At 42.2% G+C, this 27,369-nt stretch overlaps 1 protein-coding gene and 1 non-coding gene across 3 annotated transcripts in view; one reads left to right on the top strand and one right to left on the bottom strand.

Moving 5' to 3' along the window:
- Positions 1-27,369, top strand: part of LOC118505273 (matrix metalloproteinase-2) — a 288,477-nt gene that overhangs the window by 53,730 nt on the left and 207,378 nt on the right. The window lies entirely within an intron of this gene.
- Positions 12,398-12,481, bottom strand: Trnal-uaa. The gene has a single exon. It is a non-coding gene; the product is annotated as a tRNA-Leu (tRNA).

Here is a 27,369-nt window from a genome sequence, read left to right as displayed (position 1 = left end):
AGTGCCTCAGCTTTTGCACGATACTTGCGAAGAGCGTATTTGACGACGGGGGTTTAGATATCAGAGAGGTGGAAGCCATTGGAGGGATCTCTTTTCTAGGTCTGAGTTTCGTGTGGATGTAATGTGTAACGCTCTTGTGGTTCGAAAGGGAGCGGTGGATGTTGTGCTGTTTTAATTTGGTTCGGACTGCTTAACGCTATTGCTCTTGCTTCTTTTTGATAAGGGAAAAAGATAGACAGAAGGAAATAGCGAGAAGTCTTCAGGCTGAAAGTGTAACGTTTCCGAGAAAACCCCCAAGATGCAATGCCATATTTTAAAGAGAGAATTTCAAAAGGGCAACAAACCATATCGAGCAGATTAATGCAGTTGTGCAGCGTTGGTCATTAAAATTCATCAGGAGAGAAGGACCGGGGAGCTCTCCCATGGGACCGGGAGTGGGTGTGATTATAGACAACAAAGGATTGTTTTGCTATGCCCTTCGGTATATTTTTTATTGCTTCTTTGTTCATGATTATATTTTTCATTATTTTAAAAGAAAAATACTTTCGATTCTAATGTTTGCATCTTATTCTAGTTTTATAAGAAGAATTGAATCGTTTAATTTACTTATTCCAGAAGCCACAAAAGGCAGGCCAACACCTTCTTGAGGTTGAAGGGAAATAGGAAAAAGAAGACAAATTGTTGTATTAAATTATGATGGTGATTGATAGCATTAATAGCCCTTATTACCATTCCAAATATCCAATTTGGACAGCGTGGAGAATTTGAATCTTAGCTTAAGCGGTTTCTATAACGTTTGCTTTACGGTTGTCAAACGAAAGCTCGATTAGCACAAAATTTCTTTCGTCAGCCCGAAGCTCTAATAGTTGTTTTAACTGCGGATTTTAGAGCATTTTCGAAGGTTTTTCTTTCTGATGTATGTTAGTAATTGTCTATGAGCTCACTACCTGCATTAGTTGTTTTTGTTTATATTTAAATGAAAATTAAAAAAATAAGTACAAATTTTTTCCCTCACTCAATTGTCTATGAAAAACGCCAATGTCTATGGAGCCGCCCGGTGGTGGAGCCGACAAGGGCAAGTACTGGGAGACTTCATGCGGCAAGTACCGGGGCTCAAATCCCATCCGGACCGTTCCCCGTAGTTAAGTTGAGGGCCCCGACTACCCAACTACTACGGTATCTTTAAGTTTAGTTAGCCAGAAATGGCAGGCATGTTCTAAGAGTTCGTTAGACCAAAGAAGAAGAAGAAAGAAGAAGAAGAAAATTAAAAACGCATATGAGCACAACGTAACGCTTTTTAATCAGTCATAGTGAGAATTTATTTCATGAGAGAAATTATTCCAGTATATGCTATCATCAGTATCGCGAGGAAGAGTAAAAAGAAACAGCTGAATGTATCAACCGGAGCTGACATTTTTCGTATTTTTGAAGATGCACAAAAACATTCCTAACGCTTTTGAGGGTCCTGATGTAAGCTTCTTTCATTTGTATGAAAATGTCATAATTAGTAACGAGTTAAATAGCCTGGGCCAAAACTAGAATTGCTTGTACACTTTCGGCAAAAAAATGACTTTGATAGCTAGGCTTGTCGCTACTCGATGAAAACAAAAGCTTGACGAAAGTTTGACTACTCTAACTCGATAATTAGGCAACGTTTGTTTTAAAGTTTTTCTGCTAGAGGTCCGTAATCAGCATTTTTAAATGTGTATAAACATGATATGGCATTTCTAACTAATACTTCCAATGTTTAGTATTAACTATCTAAATATTTGAAATATTTATTATTTATTCATTAATTTTGACGGCTTGAAGCCGTATTGTCAGCACTGCATGTGCTGACAAAATACAAAAGTCAAAAACAAAAAATTTACAAGAAAAAATACCAAGGCATTTCCTCCTTGATATTTAGCCTTATCCCGGGCATGCTCGGTTATATTTGAAATAGTTTTGAAAAAAAAAATCATGATCATAAAAATTATGAAATTTCGAATTTCTGTTAAAAGTTTGAAAAAAAAAATCATTAAGGTTCGTCGTTTCCTGATCGTTGAAGCCTCTCCCCATTAGGCTTAAGCACACCTTTACACCTATAAAGTTGATCTACTGATAAGTCGTATCAGATTAACCAATCGAATGTTCAGAATCAATAGTTCAGCTTAGTGATTGGTTTGAATTGATTGTATCAGTAGTTGTTAGGTATTGATGGACAACCAATCACTACTAGCTAAAATGTAACAATGATAAGTTTTTCGTTTTTATATCGTTTTAATATAAATAAATGCTGTTTATCAATTTATCTTCAATTTGTTCGAAAATTAGTACTACTTATATCAGAATAAGTATCAAATGGTCTCATTGCCGACATGCATTGTGCTAGTTGATTAAATTCAGCTAAATTTCAGTAACCTCATTCAGTAACTCATTTTTCTTTTAGTCAATCTGCATCCTTGACCGACCACCCATGATACAGTCACCACTGTCAGACCAGCAGGGACGAATCATTTGTAATGTCGTTCCCCGCCACAAAGGAAACGAAGCAAACGACTAGTCTTCTGTTCTTTTGTGCTTTACGCTGAGAAGTTTCGTATGCAATGGTTAGGTTTGAAGGGAAAAGCAGATAATCATATCTACAGTGTTAGAATGAAACAAAGAGATAAGTAAAAAAGTTGGCCGTAAATGATTGTCGCTGCTACGCAAGAAGGGACAGGATATGATAAAGCTTAAGCAGCAAAAAGCATCTTGTGGAGTAATGGTTTCAGGATACACAAGAAAGCTGCAATTGATGCTTCAGTAACTTTCCCACTTATGTCTCTCCCTCTCTCTTGAAAACACTTTTTTGTGGGTCTCTCCTTAAGAAGCAAGCAGAAGCTTTGACCAGATTTGTAATTGGTTGTGATTATGACGAATGCCAGCCGTAGCAGCATCTTGGCACTTCCACGCTTCGAGAGCTTTCCGCTTTTGAGATGAAATTCTTACCCTCCGTCATAGCAGATGTTAGGTTTCGGGTTAATTTGATTGGCGAATTGGTGACGGTGAACTGGTTGCTACTGAAGCTGCAATCGTTACACGCCAGCAGTTACATTCCAATGTTATTGCACGTTTTCTTTGTTCGCCCGTATTACTTCGGAACACGTGTGCGTACAACGGGTCTAACACCTTTTTGGTACAGACCAACCACGGACCGCCAAACGATCACGGGGAACGAGGAACATAAATTTACCCTACTTGTCCGTTTCCCCTTTCCACACTTGTGGGGCCCGGTGACTAATTCGATTTAGCCATTTAAACATCGAAAGCTTCCGCCAAAATGAGAATTGCGCCCGACGGCAGCATCCGAACGCCGCATGGCACTGTCGGCGGGAACACCAAATGGTGCAGAAGTTCATTTAATTACCGTCGGCGTATATACGGCACGGCATCATAATGGTCAATAGCAGCTGTAAAAAGGTGTTTTCCATAAGTGGAGGGGAGGAATAGCGAGAGCGAGGGAGAGACACGGGCGCGGAAAACGTTTCGAGTGAAAGGATCGAATTCGGGTAAACATATGCATTTATGTTTGTTTGCAATTGGTGGTTTGGCATCCGAAGACCCGACGCCATCTAATAATCGAATCGATACTAAAATGGCCCATTAAAGAGCATGATGGCGTTTGTGTGCCCCACACGCGTACCTTTGACGCCGGATTTTCACGGATCATTATTTCAAATCAAAACGAAGGTGTGCGTGTGTATTTGTCTGGTTTGTTGTGAGTACATTAAAAAGAGGTGATACAGAGAGAGGGATGGTAGAAGGTTGGGAGTGACACCGAAAGGATAGTGTGTATTAATTTTCGCGTACATCGGCCGGGTGCGTTTGTGTGCGTGTTGGGCTCGAAACAATATCACACCTCTCTAATTTAATTGGTTTATGTCGCGACACCCGGAAGGAACTGTGCTGTGACCAACACCTCGCGCACTGCGTTGCCACGTTTTTGTGCGTCTGATTCTGCGTTTATGCTTTTGGGGAGATGCATGCGAGACATGTTTCGAACGCGATGAACGCGCCCCTCGAGGCAGAGCTGTCTGAGGTGTGAAGGTGAGGTTCGACACATTAATTTTGTGTTTATATTTAAAACGTAGGGGATAATCCGCTGGTTTCATCACTTTCGGGGCGGGAATGATCAGTTTTGTGGGGTTAAAAGGACATTTGCATATTTACTGGGTAATTGTTGTGCATGACCTTTAATTTGTGTCATTTAAGCTTGTAAAGAAACTGTCATTATTACCCAAAGTTCTGCAAACCTTTACCATGTAGGTGTGAGGGTCATTGGAATCTTAAATTAGCAGCTTTAATATCTTTGTTCATAAGATTCATAGGCCTAGGTGCTTCTAGGCGTCTAAAGGAAAATTCATACATCTTCGGTGCGTCAATAGAATGTGTCGGCGACCTATATTGCAGAGGGGCCGTCCGATGGACGAGACGATACCGGCTTGTCAGTAGTCGCTCTGACTTTCCAAAATCGGGTAAAATAAAGTCACAGAAGAAGCAAGAACGCCTTAATAAGGTTACGACAGCTACCTGAAAGGATTGGATAAGCAAGAGCAGTCACCGATATGGACGATATGGCGAATACCATAGAACCATTTAAAAGAAAGATCGTGTGTTAGCTTTGCACTTAACCGATTCAAGTCTGTCAACTATGTTTTATATTGCTGTGAAGGAGCATTGGCAAGAAGCACTCAAATTCCCAAGGTTCGATAAATGCATAAATTGGGGATTTAACGCTTAATGGAAACTTAAAGTTGCACACGCATCATAAAGTCTGGTAGTGCTGGATAATGCTTTTATATCGTTACTTTGTAGCGGTGATTTAACGTAAGCCTGCCGTCTTAACTAACGCATAAGTCATAAATTTAATTTATACGAAGCACAGAGTGATCATTTAGCTTAAGGTCAATTACAAAAGGAGCTTTTCTTATTGCAAACGAAATAACTGTACATATTTCCATTTTCGAGTGTGGCACTAAACGGACAGAATTAGTTAAGATGTGTACAATGAATACAATACATACAGGACCAAGAACACTGCTCCCGAAACTCCAAATTTGACTAGCTTGTTGGTCAACAGTAAGAGATTCACAGGATCGAAAGTAGCGTATACGTACGAATAATCCTAATATCCTAATAAAATATTCTGTGAAATAAAACCACGTTATAATTATTTTTAATTTAGATAACAACCAAGGACTAAAAATGAATTGTTAGGCAAGGATAAAATTGACACGTTCGCCTACGATATGAAAGTACCACTACAACTAAGCCACAAACAGAAACAAGCTACACGAACACAAGTTGAGCAAACTACTTTTTATTTGATAATTTACAAAATATTCTATAATTTTATATAAACATACCACAGTTAAATTCGCATATTTATTGTACACACAAGACGCATATTTGAAAAAGGTGCCCTAAAGTTTAGTGAGTAAAATTTATAAGCGTGCATGCAGTTTTATTGTACAGCAAGGCAAATAGTACCTATTCATCTGTCAATCGATTATCCCGGTCGTTCTGGTCAAAGCATCAACGCCATCACTCTTCTGTCCGTGTGGACGGCCTAAAAGCACTTTACGGACTGGATCGTCCAGTGTCATTCTCATGACATGACCTGACAATAAGAGTCTGGCAAGTTTAATTCGCTGCACGATGCTGACGCCACCGTACATCAAAAGCTTTGTCGTAGAGCTCGCCATTGCAATGGCTCTTCCAATATTCTTACTCACGTACAGGGCTATAACGCCTTCTGAGCATCTTCCTACCGAATGCGGCTAAGAGGGTTCCATCAGGTTTTGTCAGAGTCCATGTCTCAAAGGCGTATGTGAGTACTGGGGCTATACATGTTCTCAGCTGCGTCCGTCGCGACAGGTATTTTGAGTGGAGAAGCTTCCTCTCAGGTTGTAGTATGACGGGTTGACGTGCGATAATAAAGAGGACAGGACATTATATTAACGGAAATCGAAAGATGATAGCATATCGTCCCATTTATCCTGTAGCATAAAAAAGAATAAAAAGGGCATCCGGTGATTCGAGCGATGGATCCACATGAAGTGCACTTTAGAAATTAGATAAGACTCAATTAAGGTGATGGGGCTATGTGCTGATCGTTTTTTTTTTTTTTTTATTCATAAAGAACGGCCTGGCCGTATTGCTTATGTGCTGATCGTTTGAGATATGAACATTAATTTCAATCTTTATTTATTTATTTATATTTCTAGTTGGACGGCTTGACGCCGTATTGACAAAATTTCAATCTTTAGTTGTATAAAAACGGATTATTGTTATATTTTAAGTATTTTTAAATTAAAATTAAACTAAAAAACACAGTTAAATTGATCTTCTTCATCATGAATCAGAGGCAACAACGCCTGGTATATTTATAGCGAAATGACAGTCATTTCGAAACGGTTTCTCGATTTAACTTACTACTGCATCTAGATCTTGATTTTCAATCTACATATTATGGCACAGTGAGAAGGGCAATGTGCCGCTTGATCGAGTCCATAAATCTTACTCCCATTACTGTTGGATGCCTGTTTAGTTTATTTATTTTTTTCCTTTCTATCGTTTTCCTCATTTTGCACTCCACGTCACACAACAGTTCATCGATCTTCGGCATTGGTATGGTTTATGCGTCGTGTCGTTTCTTTTCTTTGCCCCGTTCTATGCTGCTGATCGTACCGTTCGATAATTTGTTTGACAGTTTTTCGAATTAATTGTCCTGTTGCCACATACACGCATACGCACACACCGTAACACATTCAACGGATCGTTAGTAAAAGAAGTAATACAATTATTACTACTATGTGCTGCTTTAGAATGTCACGCATTGCTCCTCACCCCGTTTTAAAACGACCCGGTGATCGATGTCAACGCATTAGCCAGGCTAGGCTGCACTTGCACCGTAGAAAGGGCTATGCGCGTGTTGGAACAATTTATGGTTCTATGCGTACGCTGGCGGTTTGCTACACTAGCTATGCGCATGGAGTTGAAGAAACTCATTAAATCAGGCACACAGCACAGCGTACAATAGTGTGCATTCATCGGTGGCGGCGAGATCATGATCATGCGATGATCATCTAGTGTCGAAGATATTCACACCAACCTTACAATGGTTTCCTTCTGGTTCTGGGGCCACGCCACGTCAAGAGGGTAACGTGCGCGCATCAGCTTCTTTTAGACAAATCCAGTGAATAAAGAATAAATGCTACCCAACATGTGACCTACACCGAGTGGCCGATGCATTCTCCCGCGTCGGATCCCGCGGACACTTGAGAGTATGATTGGGTTCAAAGTGGAATGTGATCTATCGCTTACACGCACGCACAGCACACTCTGTAAATGCCGCCTATGGTGCAAGATTGAAATCGGAGTAATTGAAATGCTTTCCTGTGTGTCAGTTCAAACTGTTGCTCCAGCATGTGCTTCATAGCTAATCATGATCAGAGGCTCATCATGTGGAGGAATGTTGCTGATTTCCTGGTAATGACCGCCGTGCATGAAACATCCGATCATGATGAATGGAAAGGCTAACCGGCGCTGTGGATGCTGCTGAAACATCATCAATTCGTTTCCGAACACGTCATCAGTGGACGTTGGATTTTTGCTCAGGGGTTTGAAGTACTGGCCAGGTAAAACCATAGGAAGGTGTTGAACTATCCGTGCTTGGGTGATTTTTTTTTTCTGCATTGGGTGATCGTTCCTCTCGATTCATCATTTAGCTCGATCCTCAATGAGTCATGCAACAGCATCTCAACGGTGGTTTCTTTCTATTTGCCGAATGCAATGGGCTAATTGTGTGAAAATATTTAAAAAATGTTAATTCCGGCTTCAAATTCCGGTGTGTGATGGATGTGTGATTGTTGTGCTTGCGTCGGTGTCAAGTGTGTTTGCTCAACGATCGCCACTCGGTGTCTGACCATTGCGTTATAGGCAAACAATTCCGAAGTGACACGCGAGACACCCCACGGTACGCGTCTAGGTGGTTCAGCAAATCAAACACAACAGGTTTTCTTAATGTGAAATTACCAGCCCAACACCGGTGAGTCAGTTTAATTGTTGTCATCCCAGAGCAGTGCGGGCGTGGGGGTGTTTCTGGTTGGAGAGGAAAATTTTCAAGAAATTCCGTTAATTATATTAACAGTAAATTTAATTGGCGAATACTTTATACATTGATTAGCGTTTGTGCGCTAATATTGAATATTTAATTCCAAGTTGTTTTGTTGTTGATATTGCCATACGATGTCACAAGCTTCATTTTACAACCTCTTTGTTCCTCTTCTTGACCTTACGACCTGAATGTGTGGCCAGTTTGACTTTCTAGATTTGTGAAATGTTTTTCAAACAGAAAAAAAACTCATTAAAAATGTGGAAAATTATGTTTTCAGAGAATTCTAAAAGACACAAATTCGGAAAATTGAATTGTTCAACCCCGGATTTCAAATCCCATCCATATCGCCCCCCCCCCCCCCCCCCGTATGTAATGCTGACTTCTTTGCTACGGGTAACATCAAGTCGCAGAAAGCCAGTAATGGCAGGCCAAGACCTTTCGGGGTTTTAGGGTCATAGAAGAAGAAGAAGAAGCCATTTTTACAGGTGCTTTACTGTTTCGACAACCTTCGAGAAAGATTTGAACAAAAACTTCAAGAATATCTTCAGTATTATTAAAAATCTATAAAAAAGCCTTTAAATAAAGCATTCAATTTTCAAATAGGTTAAACAGAAACATTAAAGTTGTCGATGTATGACCAGTTTAAAACATTTTAATATTAATCCAGGCTTTTTACCAACTAATGACTATCCGGCGCTCTGGTATCAATCAGTCTATAAAGCCAGAAAAGATAGGTATTACCGAGTAGGTCGGTACGCCAAGAAACATATTTATAACATAGTCATCATTCCTTGGCTGAGGACAGCAGTAGGACTTATTATTTTGAGGCCTTTTGCACATTTCGCAAAGTAATTGAACACTATTGGAAAAAATTTTTAAATTAAGGTGATAAATGCCCTAATTAGTTTGTTTGGCTTTAGGTTCTCTATGTTGTGCTATATGGCATCAAAGTCATAGACATAGCAAAGGTGTGCCTCTTACTTGTCGATGATGAATTGATGAGGCCCAAACATAAACCTGACCTAGAAGACATGTTTAAGAATAGATAGCCAGTACTTTAATCATGCCAATTAAATTTTCCAAACATCGGCTCGGCTCTCTGATGTCTACGGTTGCTTCTTGCGAGACTTCTTATCACAATGGTGGCACCCGAGGCTCCATCTGTAACCTGACGATAGGTATGGATCAAAGTGTAATCATAAGTGTATGAAAGCGAATGTTTGTCGATTTGGTCGAGTACCATCTGTCAGAGTTTCGATGTTGGGTGATAGTATGATGCCATGGCAATCGGTAAGGACCGTAGGACTACTTCCTATATCCATATACCTTGATGTGGATCAATATTCACAGTTGACAGCTATCATCTTAGCGCAGATCTTCTCTCTTTTTTTGTGGTACGTCGCAAAACTCTGCATGGATAAAACTTATATCGCAGTTCTGGTATATTTAAAACATAAAAGTGGCATAAAAGATTCCGCTTCGGTTTGATATGTTACACGATATGGAGATATGGAGAGGCTTTTTGTGAATCCGGCCTTCATTCACTGAAAGGGTATCAATTTTCTTGAACCACATGTTTCATGTGATGGCTCCGGTGGCTGTGGCTTGAACAATTCTATTTCTCCTATGCGTATCGCATCGAGCTGGAGCTGTTAAGATTAATTATAATCTAGCATTCGAATAAATGTGTCTTTCTTGGAGCCGAAAGTTAGTAATTAGTCTATTAATGGTGCTGATGAGAAAACACAGGAAACGCATTCCCATTAACCAATGCTGTAATTCCATCCAAACCAGAACCAGCACCCCGGATCCTTTCGTTCTCATGTGATGTGCCTTCTGGAGTTTGTCATTCGGCGATGATGCTAATGTCACTTGACACTGCAATTGAATCAAGAGTGAGAAAAAAGGAACAAAAATCCTGTGAATTTGTGCCATCGAGCCATAATTGAATCGATCCTAGAATAAAAAAAAGTCTTGCTCTATCGGTAGGTAATAAACAACAAAGTAAACGAGCGAATAGACATTAATCAATTTACGGATCGAAGAATGTGATTTGTGATTTCAACGAAGAAATTTCAAGTACTCAGCTTGTTGCAGCTTTGTCTGATGGCGGCGTCCACTACGCTTCTCACACGTTCGAAGAAGGTCCTCATCGCGCAAAGCAAATCTTGATTATCTAAAGAGTTGGCCGGACGCGCTCTAATTGATGATGGACACTCGACGGACAGGACAGTGTATATCCTCAATCCGATCCAATCGTATCGAATGCCAATTCCATATGCCAACCACCGTTCCAGACGCTCACTTGCATTGAGTGCACAGCAGGTTTCTGCGTGTAAGGATGGAGTCATAAATTTTCGATTAGCGCAAATTTATCGTCCAATAAAATTGTGAAAAATACTGCACGCTTCTCGCACTTTCTGTCATGTTTTTTCCCTATTTAATCGAATGAAAACGGTGAGGTCGAGTGTCTGGTTTTGTATGGGTGAGCGTCTAGCGGCGCTGTGGTGGCACACTGACGGCAGGAGAAAGAGGGTGTTGTTCCCGTGCGTGAGTGTGTAATATTGGCAAGTGGACGGTAGCAAGATTAGAACAGACGCCAGTTAGTTTTGCAGAAAGAGTCGAGGAATAGGCAGCTACCAGACGACCTCCATTGTACCATGTAGGGACATTGTCCGCCGATCCGGCGTTGTCCTTATCGCGATCCGTTTACGCCGTCCTTGCAATGATCGAACCAGAGAAGGAACCGTTCTTTCAAGTCTGATCGATCGAGCATTTCCAATCAAGCTCTTATCTTGCTTTTCTGCACGGCAAGCAGGGCATTAAATTTGTTCAATAACTTACGTCGTACGCAGAGGACGAATGGCGTAGGGTTTAGCCGTTCGGTGAGAGAATGACAGCCAACTGTCAAAATTGAACGCGCATTGTGGATGAGTGTTCTATCCTGTGGGCCGTAGTAGATTAACGATTATCGACCATGCCGTCCTTCGGTAGGTGACGTTCTCACTCATTCGATTCGTTTATCGGTCATCCGCACACCGAGTTCCCGTGTTGGGTGAACATGAACCTGTCAATCAGATGCAGTCCGGTGGTAGCCTCTTGATAAAATCAGTTCCCGTCTTTTGTGGTTCATGAACTTGGTGGCTTCGGAGCTACCGCACTACCGGGGCTTGATAAAAAGAACATTAACTGTTCCTGCGATGGAAAACCTTCCGTTGCATCAAGGCCAAAACCGGATGTCTAGTAATCGAAGGAGAAAGGGAGATAATATTTGCCGGTACTAATGATGATGCTTGCATTGCACACTGCTGGCCCAAGTACATCAGAGGAATTACCGGCAGTATAAAGAACGCGGTGCAATCGCATCAGCACCCCTGGGTGGCGGCAGTTTGTTTGGATCGGGATGAGATTCGATCACGGAAAAGTATTTTTCACGGTGAAAATTTCGTGTTTTGAGCTCGCGTTTCGGACCAAAGCTAGCTGTGCGCTATCTTGAAGCAGAGTTTTGGGTGATCTTTGCCAACGGCACTGATCCCGAAGCGAACGAGATGATATTTTTATCTCGAGACCGTCTGAGGTTCACATGTGGTGCCGGGATGGTGTACTTGAATGTGAGGTGCATGTGTGGATGACGCTCATTAGCGAGAGAGCGAGAAAAGTCCCTATCTAGTAATGGTACCGCTGGCTTTGCCAGAAATGCTTGTGAATGGAAATTATTTTTAGCGGATTTTTAATGGTGGGGATATACTGTTCATGAGATGAGAGCAAAGTGGAGCATCTGTGCAGATAACAGAAGCACAATGATTTGTTTTTGGGAGAAACGCTTATCTTGTCATTAGCATAACAGTGTTATACAAAAGACTCCAAAAATTGAGCTTTTGTTTGCCTATACTTCATACCTGCACATGTTCGTATTCAATATCAAATAAATTCATTTAAATCAATTAATAAAGTACAACTTAAAATAAAAATAACTTAAAAAAATAAAATTACATGTGTTGCTAAAATTTGGAGTGCACTGTAATAACTGCAATGATGGAATGTACCCCCGTCGACACACGAATGACGAATGAGCGCGCTCTGTTCGGTAACGCTATGTAACGCTTCGTAACGCTGCAAGTGAAACCGTTGAATTGATGTCACGTGACAGGAACGACCCGCGCGTGTTGCGTTGCGTGGTCACATCGTGAGCGTGAATCAGCACGCGACACTGATGCGTGCCGTGTGGTGCGCAGTGATGTAGCAAAAAGAGGATGTCAGAAGTGGGGTTCGAACCCACGCTCCCTTACGGGAACCAGAGCTTAAATCTGGCGCCTTAGACCGCTCGGCCATCCTGACTTGTGTTGGGCTGTGAGTCTAAAGCGCTATACAAACACATCCTACCATCGTTCGCTTGATCCATAGCTGTGAGATGCTAGGGTTCTGTCATGCTGTCAGCGCGCGTTTGTTGTTTGAGGCGAGGTTCTGAGTTAATTGTACTACCATTCTGTTGTTTTTTTTTATAGCTCATATGAAATTACATAATAGCCATTTGTATTTTAAATCAAATACATGAACAAAAACCCTTTTGCTTGTTTCTTCACGAACAATTTTAACTCCATCAATCAGTTTGCTTGCACAGCTGTTCAATGCGGCATATCGTATTAGCCAGTTCATTTGTTGACATTTCCTAAGATGTCTGTCTTCTTCCCAGACCGACACCCGATTTGGCCGGAAGTTATCAGCCAAAAAACTTGTTCCTATTGTCGGCGCCTTCCCAAGCACGTTGACAATGCTCGTTGACTTGTGAAAATGAGAAAAGTTGATTTGCTTGTTTCGGAAAACTTTCCTTCTCTCTCTATCCCATTCACCTCCCCCGTTTCGCTCCCCTTGCTTACAAACCCAAGTTCGAAACGGTTGAACCATCGGTTGCGTATGCATCTTGCGGTGGTCTTTATTATTGCCTGTGGCAAGAGAAAATCTGCATGTCGCGCTGCCGCTCTGAGCGTCCGCTTTTCCACGCGGTGGCAGAAAATGGTGGCAGCAGTTTTCAATATCTTCGCCCCGACCCGGGTGTATGGGCACCGGCTGCATTCGTAATATCCGATGTGGGATCTCATTTAAGTTGCCGCCACCGGGGAAGGAGTTGTGTTGCCTGCATGATGTCGAACACACGTAATGCATTGCTGAGTGGAACCTGTTTTATATGAGAAAGATTGTAAATCCCACCCTGTTGCCCTATTGCTCCCAGAGAGAGAGTCAAGGGTAAGTAGTTTTCAAACAGCCGCTGTGTAAAGTTATCGCATCGCGGGGTGTGGAGTACAGGTAAAGACTTGGATGCACCTTTACCCCGCCCAATGCTATTGTGCATAAAAGGAACATCACCACTCTGGTTTCGTTGCTGCTATTGATTCTTGCTCCTGCAAAGCGGAGGTAATTTCAGTGTTGATTAATTATGCAAACGGGCGTGTGCAGGGTGGGATTGTGTTAATGAAAATTTGGGCAACAGTTTGTTGGTTAAGCGCGCGCGAGCCTTTGGAACGAGCAAAGCAGTTGGTCTCTCCCACTGGGGACTTCTATTTTGGGTATGAAAGCAACAGTAGTGGAACTTGTAGCTGACTCAATTCCAGCCAACATTTTTGCGTTTATGATCATTAATCATGCAGGTGGACGGGCGAAGGTGGGAAGGAACCCCGGTACTTACTTGCGTATCGTCAATTAAGGAGCCATGTTTTATTTTGTTTCCTGTGTGCATTTGTAGGTGTGTAAGTGTATCATTTCCTCGACCGGTTCATGCCAGAAATACTAAAGTAGGTAAACCGTAAACGTGCGTAATGTAAACGGTAATTACGGCCTTTTTATGGCGGTTAATTGCCGATAAAGCATTTCGGAAAGAATCAGGCCATCGGTTGCGATAGTCAGTGATTGTTGTGTACTGGTGAAAGCTATAGAATTGGTGTTACATTTTTTTTTGTATGATTTAATTTTACTAACTGTTGAGAATTATTATTTTATTGTTAGAAGTAACTGCGAAATCTTTACTTTTGTCATAATGTATACTATATAGATTTTGCATCACAGACTACCAAAAATCTTAGAGTTGGTTATAATTAAGCATTCCATTTTAATTTTCACTAAAGATTTTTTTATAGTTAATAAGTCTAGGTCAGTCTTTAAACAAACTTCGAGGATTTGAAAATTTGACAGTACGCAGTACTGTTCATACTGTTGAGTCGCGGAGAAATCCAAGAATATTTTTTCAACAGGTGTTTTATAAGACGTGTATACTACGTATAGACGTGTGATCTTTATTCATGTTCTAACCCTAATCCTAAATATATACTCTTAATAGTTCATTCCTAAAAATTCATCCTACGGCGACTTTCGGGAATGGCATGCAGATTGCCTACATGTTAGGCGCAAACACATACAAACAGAGACAAATTCGTAACCGGCCTTCTTGGCAACTCTTATACACTCTTATACACTCTTATGCTGCTTATACACTGAGGCTCTTTCAAACGTTCAGCACTAGTGAGAACCTTCAGACAATGATAGTTATTACATGTTTTGCGTTATCGGACTCGGACATCGTATTTAGGACAAAGTGGTCCTGTTAATGACTTGATGTTACATTTTATGTTTATTTTTTTACACACATTGTGTTAATATTTTTAATGTTCATAAGTTCTTATTTTGTTGGCGTCTACTCATGTTTCGAAAGAAATGTAATTTTTAAAACTCAGGAAGATGAATTGCTGAGGAAAAACTTTACAGATAGTAAATTATTATAAATTTTATCAAATTGATTGATGTTTAGAACGTTTCAGTATAAAACCATAAAATTGCTTATTTTGTTTACTTATCAGCATGAAATAATTCTTGACTTTACTTTCGTTAAACTTTAACACAAGCATCATAAAACTTCAACGACAAGAATGTTATTAAATAAAAATAAAATCTTTTTAGTGAAGATTGGACAGTATTTTTGTTTACTTATTTTAGTATAAAATTTGAGCTGTTTAAGTTTTATTTCGATATTTTTTTCAACTACCATAAATATTTTTATATTTATATGCCCTCATCAAAGTGCATTTTTAATACAACCCAATGATTGCTCATCAATTGTTGGGGTGTATCATTCTAATCCATATTATTTACGATCCTATTGATGCATTCGTTAACGCGCTATTATGAGCTTCAACGAATCCTACTTTAGCGTGCATCCTTTACAGCCTTATCGTAAAGACATTCTTATGGCAATCGTTATGCCAAAGGAACGAAAATTTCTGTCAAGAAAACAATCACGCATCTGTGTCCGCCTGACAAACAATAAGAAAACACCTCAGCATTCAGCATGTTGGGGTAAAAACGATCCCCACTAAGCAAGAGGAAAAGAAATTCGAAGAAGTATCACAAACAAAGCGCCAAACTATCGTTAAATGCCCCAAAGGATTGTAGGAAAGCGCTGAATCCCGTTCTTTTATAATCCGCTCGTCTTGTGGCGCCAGGCACACCCTCGTCGCATACGCCTTTTAAGGGTGGCTCGGGTGGCGTAAAAGAGAATAAACAAGTTTGTCGCATAAAACCTGATTTAGGTGAGAACAAAGAAATGCATAAACTTGTACAAAACACACCCGGTTTCCCACCCGCAGTCGTCCTGGAGGGATGTGTGTGTGTGTCTCTCTCTCTCTCTCTCTGTTCCTGGCGCGTTGTTTTTCCACATTCCATTTCCAGCAGCGATAATGTTGCCCGGATTGGATGGATTAAGGAAAATCATACTATGTGGCGACATCAGGAGAGAGAGAAAACTACTTCAGCCGTGTATTTGTTACTTTTCACCGCACGACGAGACCGGATAATCGTTATCGTTCCGGGGCACTGAGGCACACCCTTTCGAGCGGCAGTAGTCTAGGGTGGGTGAACCCCTAGGTTCAATAACCAAATAAATTCGCAATCAAATTGACACTGCTTTGCCGTTGTTCCCCGTTGGCCAATGCCAAGCGACCGTTGGGTGGAATTCGTTTGGGAAAATCGGACGATTTGTGCGGTGCATACGAAATCGAGCAAAGAAGCAATGAGTTTGTATGGGGTGACGTGTCAATAAAGACGCATTTTACTTGCATCCCATCCAACCCAATCGTTAGCAGAAGGAGTAGTAGAAGTGAGTGTTGAAAGAAAATTGCTCGCTGAGAAAGTCGCAATAGCGTAATAAACCATTACTCGCTGGAAGTAATAAAAAGGGACACTTTTTCAGGGAGGTTTTTTTTTTGTTTCATCACGCCGAGTTTGGTTTCATTCTGGTGCGATTCGTTGTTTTTTTTTTTCGTTGTTAGTCAACCCGATTTTTCTTCCGCCTGTGGGTAGGGACTCTGGTCCATTAATGGGCTGACGGCGCAAGGGTACACTTTTGCCTCATCGTCGTCGGAATGCAACCTCAGTCTTGCGTTCGATCGAATCGCTTTTCGATGTTGCCCCAACAGAGTCGAACCAATGGAAGAGGAGTGATCTGATCGATCCTGCCCAAAACCCAGGCGTCCTGTGGCTGCTGTGTACTTCCACTTTCTTTACGGAGTACGTCAACGGACCCGTGTACCGTTTGTGTTGCCATGAAATTCGCACAAAGGGAAATAAATATTTATCGCCGTGCACACATCGCTGATGACGTTACGATGTCGCTAGAAGCAGAGGATGGAAATCGACAACCAACCAATCGCCACCTTTTCTCCGAGACTCATTGGCGTGACCAGTTAAGGAAAATTCTGAGGAAAAGCAGGAAAAAAGAATGTTTTACCGAGATATCTTCTTTCATGGCGAGCATGTTTCCTCCTGTAGCATGTGCATGTTACTGCTGCTCTAAGCTTTTCTTCTTGCTGGACGTATCAGCGATTGCTTCTACGGGCGACTTATCTTTTCATCAACAGCACGAGTTTTAGATGGTGATGATGACACTGATGTTTGTCCTTTGGTAGATGTTAACTTAAAGGTGGATTTTTCTGATAAGATGAGTAGAACCTTTCCACAGAGAATAGAGAACCTTTCGACTAATACACGTGAAGTTGCGTGACATACTGTTGGTATGCAGATTTGAAATTATAGGGGGGTCTATAATGACTTAATTTATAGCAACAATGCTAGGCCGTAATTCATGAAAAAATATTTTATTAGACAACTGACATATTTAGATGACATCTGTCAAATATTCCAGCCATCTTTGTTTTTTTTTCTTTGTTTGGATTGAGGCGGAAGTAACGACCTTGAAATTTGTGTCAATAAATGTAGATTAGTGACGTTTTTCAGTTCAACATCTGTGGGATTCATCTGCTACGGTGCAGCACTGTTTGGGATTTGAGAGCCACGTTGGACTGCAAACTAGGTTTTCATCGTCACAACTATGATATTTTAAATAGAACTTATAAAACGCTAGGATTTATTCGTCGCCAGACTAGGGAATTTAAAGACCCACTCTGTCATAAGTTCATAAGTTCAGCAGTCTGGTGTCCTTCGTCTAGTCTATGGACAAATAGCACAGAATTTGCCCAAAATGGAGTACGCTTCATCCCGTGGCGTAATGCAGCCTCTCGTCCTTCGTACCATACTTGTATTTTGTTATTTGGCGTAGATACACTCGCTAATAGAGTGCAATGCTACTCATCGGTGAACTAGAAGAATCTGATCTATTGGCTAGAGTTAATATAATTCCATGGTAGAAATGGCCCAGCAGGGCGTTAGGTCAAGAAGAAGAAGAACTAATCCAATTCTTAATAATTCCCTAATTGATCCATCTTTTATGAATAAATAAACAATCAACAAACAATCATACAGGAAAATTCTTCGCGATAAAGTTGGCAATGACGATGATTTTTGTTCACAATCTTTTACGAAAGTTTTAAACTAGACGTAGACTCATTTTGCTTAGTATTTTGAATGGCAAACTAATAGCATTTCAGCCAAACTATTTTTAAACGCATACAGGAGCCCGGATTAAGGGTATTAACAACTGTAACTGCAAACATTTACCTTAAAAATTGATTACCTACAAAAAAATCCTTAAGTTTTCCATAATATTTACATTTTTTTCTGTTAAGATGATATAATATAATATAATGATTGGAAGTTCTTGAGTTTCTCATTAACGTTAAGAAAATTACTCCAACCAATGATCCTGTTTTTCACAATATAATGTTAAAATTAGTTTATGCTTACCTCAACGGCTGACCGCATGCATCCATACACCACAGTATCCCTCAGTGAAACACTTAAAGTGATTCGAAACTTCTATGCTTCCAAGAATATCAACGCTTGGGAAAGCTCACGCTCGCTGACTAGCTGCTGACGAAACGTGCGAATAAAAAGGAAAACATTTCCATCCGTCGGAAAAACATTTGCTTGCAAGTTAGTTGAAAAGCAATAAATGATATTGTCGGACCGCGTACCGTACAAAAGGAGAGAATAGATCCCCAAAGGGATGAATCCCCCACAGCGCAGTGGTCATCGGGAACGGAGCTGGAAAAACGGTTGCGCAAAACATGGTAACATTTAACGAACAGATCAGAACGCGAAAGGAAAGCTCTGGTAGCTTCCCGTGTGGGCCATCATCACCGGTAAGGGAAGGAAGGAAGTGAAGTTTTGTTTGCTTTTCGGTCGAACTCTGAATGTCGCGTTGGGTTGTGAGCCGCTCTGCTCTACGGACGATAAAAAAGTGCAATCTTCTTATCGCCTTCGGTGCGAAATAGTTCTTTTAGTGCACTGATGCTTGTGCCTCAAACCGCACGCCAAGCACAATGTATGATGGTTCTGTTGGTGGAGGTGTGTTTCACGGGCATCAGCAGCATCTCAACGACACCGAACCGACATTTTCGCGCCATTCCGCCATGGTGGTAGAGATCAGAGAAGGAGTGCAAGAGTTCCGTGAGCGGTTTGTCACTAGTTTCGACCCGCAATTGCAACCAAAAACGTCAACGACAAAGTTGATAAAGATTTCCCAACCACCAAATCCGTGGTGGCAATTCTGTGCAGGCATTTGAAGTTGAGGGGTGCGCGGAACGACACTCCCCCTCCGGGGTGGCAGTGCTGGCAAAAAGCAGCGAAAGAATGTGCCACTCTTTCCAGCAGGGATGGCTTATTTCGGGCAGATTGGTTCTTGACGGAGTTAAGGCGAAAGTGAAGTCACTTTTAGGGATGTTGCTTTTTTTTTGCCTTCTTTCTTGGTTTCTACGCTCCTCCACACTCTACTATGCCAGCTGCAAACATGCAGTGAAAGTATTGTTTTGCACTCGAAAGGAATGAAATAAAATTCACAAGAACAAATCGGTTTTCAAGAACGGAAGCGGGGGGTCACTTTTGTTTGGTGTGCAAGTCGAACGGAAAATCGTTGCCTTTAACTTCCATTCTAACCTTTAGGGCTTTTATATTGTGTGAGTGTGTGTGTGGGGTGTTTTCCATTGTTTGGCTTGCTGTTTTGGTGGGGGAGAGTTTAATACGGTGTGTTATTTGATGTTGATTTTAGCAAATGAAAGTACTCCACAAGAAGGACCTGAAGAGGTACGAATGAGTGTTTGACATTGCATGTTGAAGGCACGTTTGAGTTTTACCAATGGCGGTGGTATTGGTTTTATCTTCTTCTTCTTCATGGTCTTCCTGGCTTAACGGGCTCAGTCGCTCAGACCTTATTTTTTAATTGTTATTATTATAACGATTGTTATTATCACACGAATGAAAGTTTATAATCATTAGGCAAGTTAGCAAATTTTGTAGAGTGTATATTTTATGCTTTAATAGCTTGATAGTAAACTATGTTTTAGTGTTTGTTTAAACTATGTTAAACATATTTTTCATTGTTCTTGAAACCATCTACACTGTTTTATATCATGTCTTTTATGACATAATGTTACGGCATTGTCTGTTGTTTAACAACATGAAACTACAAACGATGATTTTTTCGTACAAGGGGTTATTCTTATCCCTGCGCTAAAAATTAAAGAAGTATTGAGATACAATTTGATCACCGGATATAATCGCTTTGAATTTTTCTACTGCTTCTCATTTCTGGAGGAACATTAAACCCTCCAATATTTGACAGGTTCTATACTCCAGCTCAACTGAAATGTACCACCTTTCTGAAGCAGCAGAATCTTACGAAGAAACCTGTCTGGTGGTTTTATCGATGTGAATTTAGCGTTTAGAGTAGTGATGGAAAGGTCGACTAGAACTAAGAGGGTAGGGCTCGGTGCGGATCGATTCGTATTTCCATTTCCTATGAGTTCAGGTCAACACATGGGTGCAGTAAAGCATATACGAGTTCGACATAGAGGTTCAAGTCGATCCGTGGGTGCAACGAGCTCGGGTCGTTGGTGCAACGAGTCCGGGTCCGGTCCGGTCTGGGATTTGTTAGTGTAATGAAATCGAATTATTGACCCGAACTCCTTACACTCATGGGTTGCCTCGAACCTATACATGGTCGAACTCGTAAATGGTTTGCTAAATCCACGGGTCGCCCACATGCTTTGGAGCACTCGATCGAACCTATCAGTCGAATTCGCGTAAGCTTTGCTGCACCTTCGGGTCAGCTCGATTCCGGATCGCTCCGTGAAAAGAGCCGCTTGATCCATCTCTAGTTTGGACATTCATCCAAACGGTGAAGAATATGCAGGACATTCAAATTTAGAGACGACACCAGTCGTGTGATTTTCGCATGACCAAAGGGAGGCGACGGTAGTTGTTAAAAATATCTCCATAGCGGTGGGCAAGTCTCTCACTGGCCCAGCAAGAGCTACCAAAAGGTTTTAGTGAACAAATCGCTCCTGTCCAGGGGATCTCCCATTATTGGGCAGTCAGAACGAGGCACCAACTGATGATTTATATGAAGGTCAAAATGAATGAAACAATTCGTTTTATCAGATTGCTAAATATATTCCAAGCGAACTGTACAACAAGGAACTCTGTAACTAAACCTCTAAACCATCAACGAAAAGAAAGAATTTGGCAGGTGCTTATAAGTTCTAAATTGGAAGGCTCATGCAGAGGATTATACTTTCTTCTAAACCTCATAGATGAAAAAAAAAACATATCAATTTTATGATAAGGAAATATTTACTGCTCAACTCATTCACTGTACATTGAAAATAAAGAGCACACTAAACTAAATGCAAGCACAACAAGGAATCCAATGGTCAAGAATTGCACGTAGATGTTGACACTTGAGGATAGCAACTTTTGAGCAACTCGCTCAATGGAAAATCGTTTCGTTAATTATCTTAACACAAAGCCATAAGAAATGTAATGAAATTGTTTTCAGACACTTTCTTCTACCGCGTGTCGTGGTGTACTTACGCTGACCATTAAAAATGCGCGTGCTCGTAAAACGCACTGAACGGGAAAGTGTCGGAAAATGCGAACATGCGGCGGATAAAAGTGTTTCTTTGCGATTTTCCACTCGTTGCATACATTTCGCATGCAAAACTTGCGGGCGCAAATGAGGCAGAAGAACACATGTATAGTAAGAGTTTTGTTGGGTGGATGGCTCGTTAGCTGCAGCACTGAGTTCTCTACACCCGGAGTTGGTGGCGTGTGAAAAGAGAAAAAAAAAACAGGACATAAGAAAATTGGCAAGTATTTTGCCCGACCCACAAAATCCCAGGCAGCAGCGTCTCCAGTGCAATAGCAGAGGAAATCACATAAAAGCGATTTGATGTCGTAAAATTTCCCTATAAAAGCGAGAAGAAAACAGCTCCGTCTTCTTCTGGTGTTGTTGGCGAAGAGCAAAAAAAAAACTGCAAGAAAGGAACAAAATGTCCTGAATCCCGGGACCTCCTTAGTTCAGGGTGGTTCCCCCGATTGGGGCGAAAGATCGGAAGAAAATCAATAGTGCGCGGCATTACTTTTATGGTACAATAATCGTTATTGGATAAACACAGGGCCATAGTTTCTTATTGCTTTCTTCGAGAGTGTCGTACGGTGTGTGTGTGTGCCGAGCCGCCTTTGCACTTCACCCTGCTGCACACACACACACACACACACGGGGCATCTTGTTAACCGAGCATTACTATGTAGCAACATGCAACTCCCAGTCGTTCTCGTGGAAGCCTGGTGGTAGCCGCGTTGCCAACCGCTCGGGAGACGATTTCAATGTTTTCGTTGAAAAATGGTGTAGTGGCAGGCGAACTAAAGCGGAAGCAGCGTTGCCCTTTTGCCCATTTCCGCTCTTATCGGAAGTAGTGGTAGGCAAAAGGGAAAGCAACGGAACCCCGGAAACGGATGGGGGTGTGGGAGTGGGGGCGTAAATTGATTATCAATAGCGTGGAGCGCATTAATTGAATCATTCTAACTCGTCGTTCCCCGCTGCATGCCTGACCAAATGGGTGGGAATGGATGGATGGGAGCTGCTCGTGTGTTCTGCTGGCGACCAGAAGACGCCTCTTTGACTCGCATTGAAAGGAACGTTGTTTTTAAAGCCGCGAACGTGCATTTTTCTGCTGCATATACGAGGGCGGCAGGCACGATGGGAGCGAGGGAGAGAGTGTTGATGAAGGTGGGAGTGTTTCACTGCCATTGCTACCATTATTGTTGCCATCGTTCCCGGAAGCTCTCTCGTCCGGGCTTGGTGGTGGCCATTGCATAGACAGCCAGGGTGCTGAGTGAGGTCGGGCTTTCTTCAACCGTGAGTGCATCATCGTTGACGTCAAGACGTCAGTGCGATCCCCATCCCATCTCGGCAGGGAGTGAGGGAGTGAGGACACACGCTGGATGCGGCGTGTCGTACCAAATCGATCGCAAACAGGACGTGACGGATTTTCGTGACGTGCCTGCACCGCAATCTAATTTTTCTGATCTGGCGGTGAAGTAATGGGAATGTTATTTTTAACGCAACATCTTGTACATTTCTGCACTTGGCTGTAGATCATTGCTGTTTTGATTGGTTATGATTTTAATTTATTGGAATAGAGTGTGGTTCTTGTCTTGGCTTATGCTACAGGTTTTATTTAGGTTTCTATAGGCTCTAAAGGCACGAACTGTCTGAACAAACCGATACGAGTGGGATTGAGTCTTATTTCAAATGAGTCTTTTGTGAAGTTAGCAATCAGCAGCGAATGGACGATTTCAGAAAAAAAATCGTTCGTTGTCGTACTTCCGAAGTAAGAAAGAAACACTTTTTCATATGAAGAGTAGCTTAGAATTAGTCACTCGCTGCATCGATGACGGTCCCGATCCAGCACCGGAACCTGGGAACGGAACGGAACCCGCAAGAACGGATTATTATTATGCTTGTGACTAAATCCACACCAAAGTGGATGTTCTATTGGAATCTCTTTGTCACGAGCAATATAGTAGAAGGGGCTATGGTCTGCGGAGCTAGGAGGATTTTTCCGGAAAATTCGACAGGAATTTGTCGGAACAACGCTACCCGATTGTACCCCTTCTTGATGTCCAAATTCGGTTGCCAGGCGTGTCGTATCATCATTAAACATGTGATTTGTTTTAACTATTCAGGCGGGTTCACTAGTTTGATCCACTCGATATATTTCTCACACACGTTGTGAGCTTTTCAATTGGGTACTGCATGTGTTTGATGTGTTAAGCCAACTACGAGTTATATAAAAAAAAAAAAACTACCATCAAATTTAGCTTGAACATCCTGCAGCTATAAATAACTGAAAAGTTTTTGAGTGTTTTGAATGTAACTGGTAAAAAAATCTGACATTGGTTCTAATGCATATTATTTTGGTGGCACAATATTTTTTCCATAATAACCCAGCTTAATAATAGCTTCTAGCATGACATATACTGCTAATTATACCTGTCGCTTTTCTGCACTTTAATGTGCGGTATTTTATTTGAGTCCCACCATTTATTCAAACACTCAAAATAGAACATGCCTTACTCACTAGCAGCAACCATATAAGCCTTACAGTCTCAGAATCCATAAATACCGTTGGGATCGATTTTTTTTTCTCTCCATTCACTCAATGGAAACTTTCATCTAAACGAGCACAGCACGCGTTCGATTCAACGTCGAATGTTATTAAAAACCACGTATTGCCCCCGGAACCCATGACTTCTACTTAATTCAGTTCCGTTCGAACGTTTCCACTCCACGGACAGACGCCCTGCCACCCAGCCTACCACAGCACGTGCAGATTAACCATTTCGCATTATAAAGCGATACTGAGTGCGCGACTGCTTTTGTCTACCCTCTTGATGGGAAAGCACCCGCCATGATCGGAAGAGTAATTAGTCATTCGAAACGAATCATAAAAAATAACAGACCTGACATGAATAGGAGGACCCTGGCCACGGCCACTGGGGGCCTGGTTGAAGGGGTGCAAAAAATAGTATACATTGTTTTACAAACTGTCGTTCGTTTTGCTAGGGGTAGAACTGTTCCAGTGAAAGAGGGGGAGGGCCAGTTGGAAGCATTCATCACTTACGGCGATTGGAATCATTGTCACTTGCAGGCTCAGTCGCAGGTTGACCCCGATCGGTGTTTGGGATTTTGTTTTGTGTTGGGTTGTGTTTTTGCGGTCAGGTTCGGGTGGGCAGTGCTCGGGGTGAAATGGATGGAAACAATTCTATTTATGCTCTCGGTACTCTCGGGCATCAGCCGTGCCCGAGTGGTCGCTTTCGAGTGTGTCAATCAATACGGGGCGCAGCCAATGTTGGCGAGTGTGTCCTGGCATGCACTGTTGCCCCTGGCTGGCCGGCCTGCCGATGGGTATGGTATTGGACGGATGCCCGCCGGACGACGACGATGAGGACGACTAGGCCGTCTCTAAAAAGCCGCACTTGAGAGTTTGAGAGCGGTTGTTGTGGGTGATGACGATGTCAATGCGCCATCCTGTTCGAAGGACCGAAATAATAGAGCGAGTAGGGTTGCTGCGGGTGTGTGTGTGTATAGAGGTGGGTATGCAGTTAACAATATAAATAAAATCCATATCGTTCACATCGATACCGATCGACCTGGCCGCGGTCCAGGGTCCGGTTCTGGCAGGTCTATTCACAACACAATTTCCCACACAATGCTTCACCCTCACCACGCCTGCTGTGAAGTTTATCCACTTGAAATCAATCTCAATCAGGCCAATTTCGATTTTCTATCGGCCCAGGTGCGGGGATAAAAGCAGCGACCGAATGGGAGGTGGTGTGCGCCGTGTCCTGTAAAAAGCCTTTAACGCTGACCTATGGCATGCTGCCAACTTCAGGCATGCTTCAGATATGTTTGTACACATGTTGTTGGTGGTGCCGAGGTCGCCCACCACGGGTAGCAGCATTATTTTAACTAACGCTCACAAAATCATCGCGTTCGGTGGCTGACCAGGTGTGTACTTCAGAACATAAAGCCGAAGGGTGAAAGCCGATCGCTTAGAATTCGACCGTCAAGAGCACTACAGGCACGTCGATTATTGACCGATGTGACAACTATTAGTTGTGTTGTCTTTCCACTAGTTCTCCAACACGTTTCCTTCCATTGTTTCTAAAAACATCCCGTAGCTAACGCTGTGGGCGGAACCGGGCAGGTGGCATTTTAGTCGATAATCCTTATCGACAGTAATCGGTTCCCGGAACACATTTTATCACCTCTCGAGCGTCTGGGCGCGGGATGGCGATGGGACAGCCACCGGAGAACCCATCCGTGGGTTACAGTGCTCTAAGGCCTAATGGCTTAAGGGTTATTTATAGGAAACCCATTCAACCCCGGAGTGGACCCATCGGTCAAGCCACAGAAACGGCCCCGGTTTGTGAAAATCCTAGAATCAAAGTTGTTTAGCCGGGTTTACGCTATGAGGTGAAAATATCGCAATGGATGTAGCTATAAAGGGTGACAATTGTTTCAATCGAGAGCTTAACGGATAAGCCTTAGTGAAAGCGGGTGGTTAAGAACGATTAGTCCATCCGTTGTCCGTCCAGCCGGGTACATCAGATCCTTAGATTGACCATTTACATGTGAAGACTTATTACCAACAGTTCATCATAATTGAATAGAATAATAGGAATGTTGATGTTGATGCTTGACTACTTCCATTACATGCTTTTCATCCAATTACTCATCCAATATACGACCGCTCCAACCGTAATCTCATCACAAAATCGGAAGCCAAACCAGGTTCAGCAGTGTAGATAGACGGTACAATTGCTTTTCTGAATCTCTATCAAAACCCCTTCGATCGGATATCCATTTACTTGGTCCACCGGGAGCACTGGTCGAAATGTGTTTGCATCAAACAATACCGATAACTTCACATTTCCAAACCAACGCAACTACTAAATGGACCACAAAACAGAGAGTCGGCCAATTCCCGCACCTCCTCTAGTACCCGTCGACATGTCGTAGATTTTTACGATCAAACTCTCGAAAGGGCACCACCAACCAGCAGAGCGAAATCATCATCCGATTCGTGTACCGTTCCAAGCATTGCTTTTCGGGCAGATTTTTTTTTGATACGTTAGTTTTCCCCTTTTGCTGGAAGTTTTCCGTTTTGAAACCGATCGAAAGACGGATCTAGAAACCCGAATCAAGAGAGAGCTAGTAGCAGTAGTGGCGAAGGATATGCAAATCGGTGTTCGGTCGAATTTATCGCTTTTGGGATGTGTGTAGACGTCGTCGTGGCCGCTGTGTGCCCTAGAGGAGCGGGAGAAGGATGGTTTTAGGATGAAGCAATCGTTGGATTTTGTGATTTGACCGTTAACACCAGCCATCCTAATGTCTGGAAAATCCCCGGGAAACTGTTTTAATAGCGGTTTAGCAATGTCCCGGCTACCGATTTTGCTTGATATGCTCAAAAACTATATTGGCTATCGTTGGGACGAATTTCGTCATTCGTTCTACTATCGTTTGGATCGGTTTGGAGGGTTTAGGGTCTTTCAGTTTTTTTTGTTGCTCGTTGCTCCGTGTGCTGTGCCGAGCTTTTAGATTGTTCAATCGAACTATGACTGTCACGGGAGATGGATCAGTGTCAGCACGGTATCGCTTTCGGTATCACTAATCGAGTGTGTCGGTTAAAATACTACCACCATTCGGGGGAAACCCCTTTTTGCACCTAGACGACAGACATCCACTAAAAAAATCCCTTTTCCGCTTGCCGAACTACCAACCCGTTTCATGCTGATTTCTTCCGTTCGTCTCACATCCGCCACTTTGGGCGAAATAAAAAAGACAAACACACAACCGGTTTGGACCAGGGACGGAAATTGTTGCTGAAAGCTTTTATGATGTGATTTCCGCTAAATTCCGGACGAGTGAAAGCCAGCCT

The sequence above is a fragment of the Anopheles stephensi genome, chromosome 2 (genome assembly GCF_013141755.1).
Source record: "Anopheles stephensi strain Indian chromosome 2, UCI_ANSTEP_V1.0, whole genome shotgun sequence".
Classification (NCBI taxonomy): Eukaryota; Metazoa; Arthropoda; class Insecta; order Diptera; family Culicidae; genus Anopheles; species Anopheles stephensi.
The sequence above is the reverse complement of the archived record's forward strand: the minus strand, read 5'-3'. Positions and strand labels throughout refer to the sequence as shown.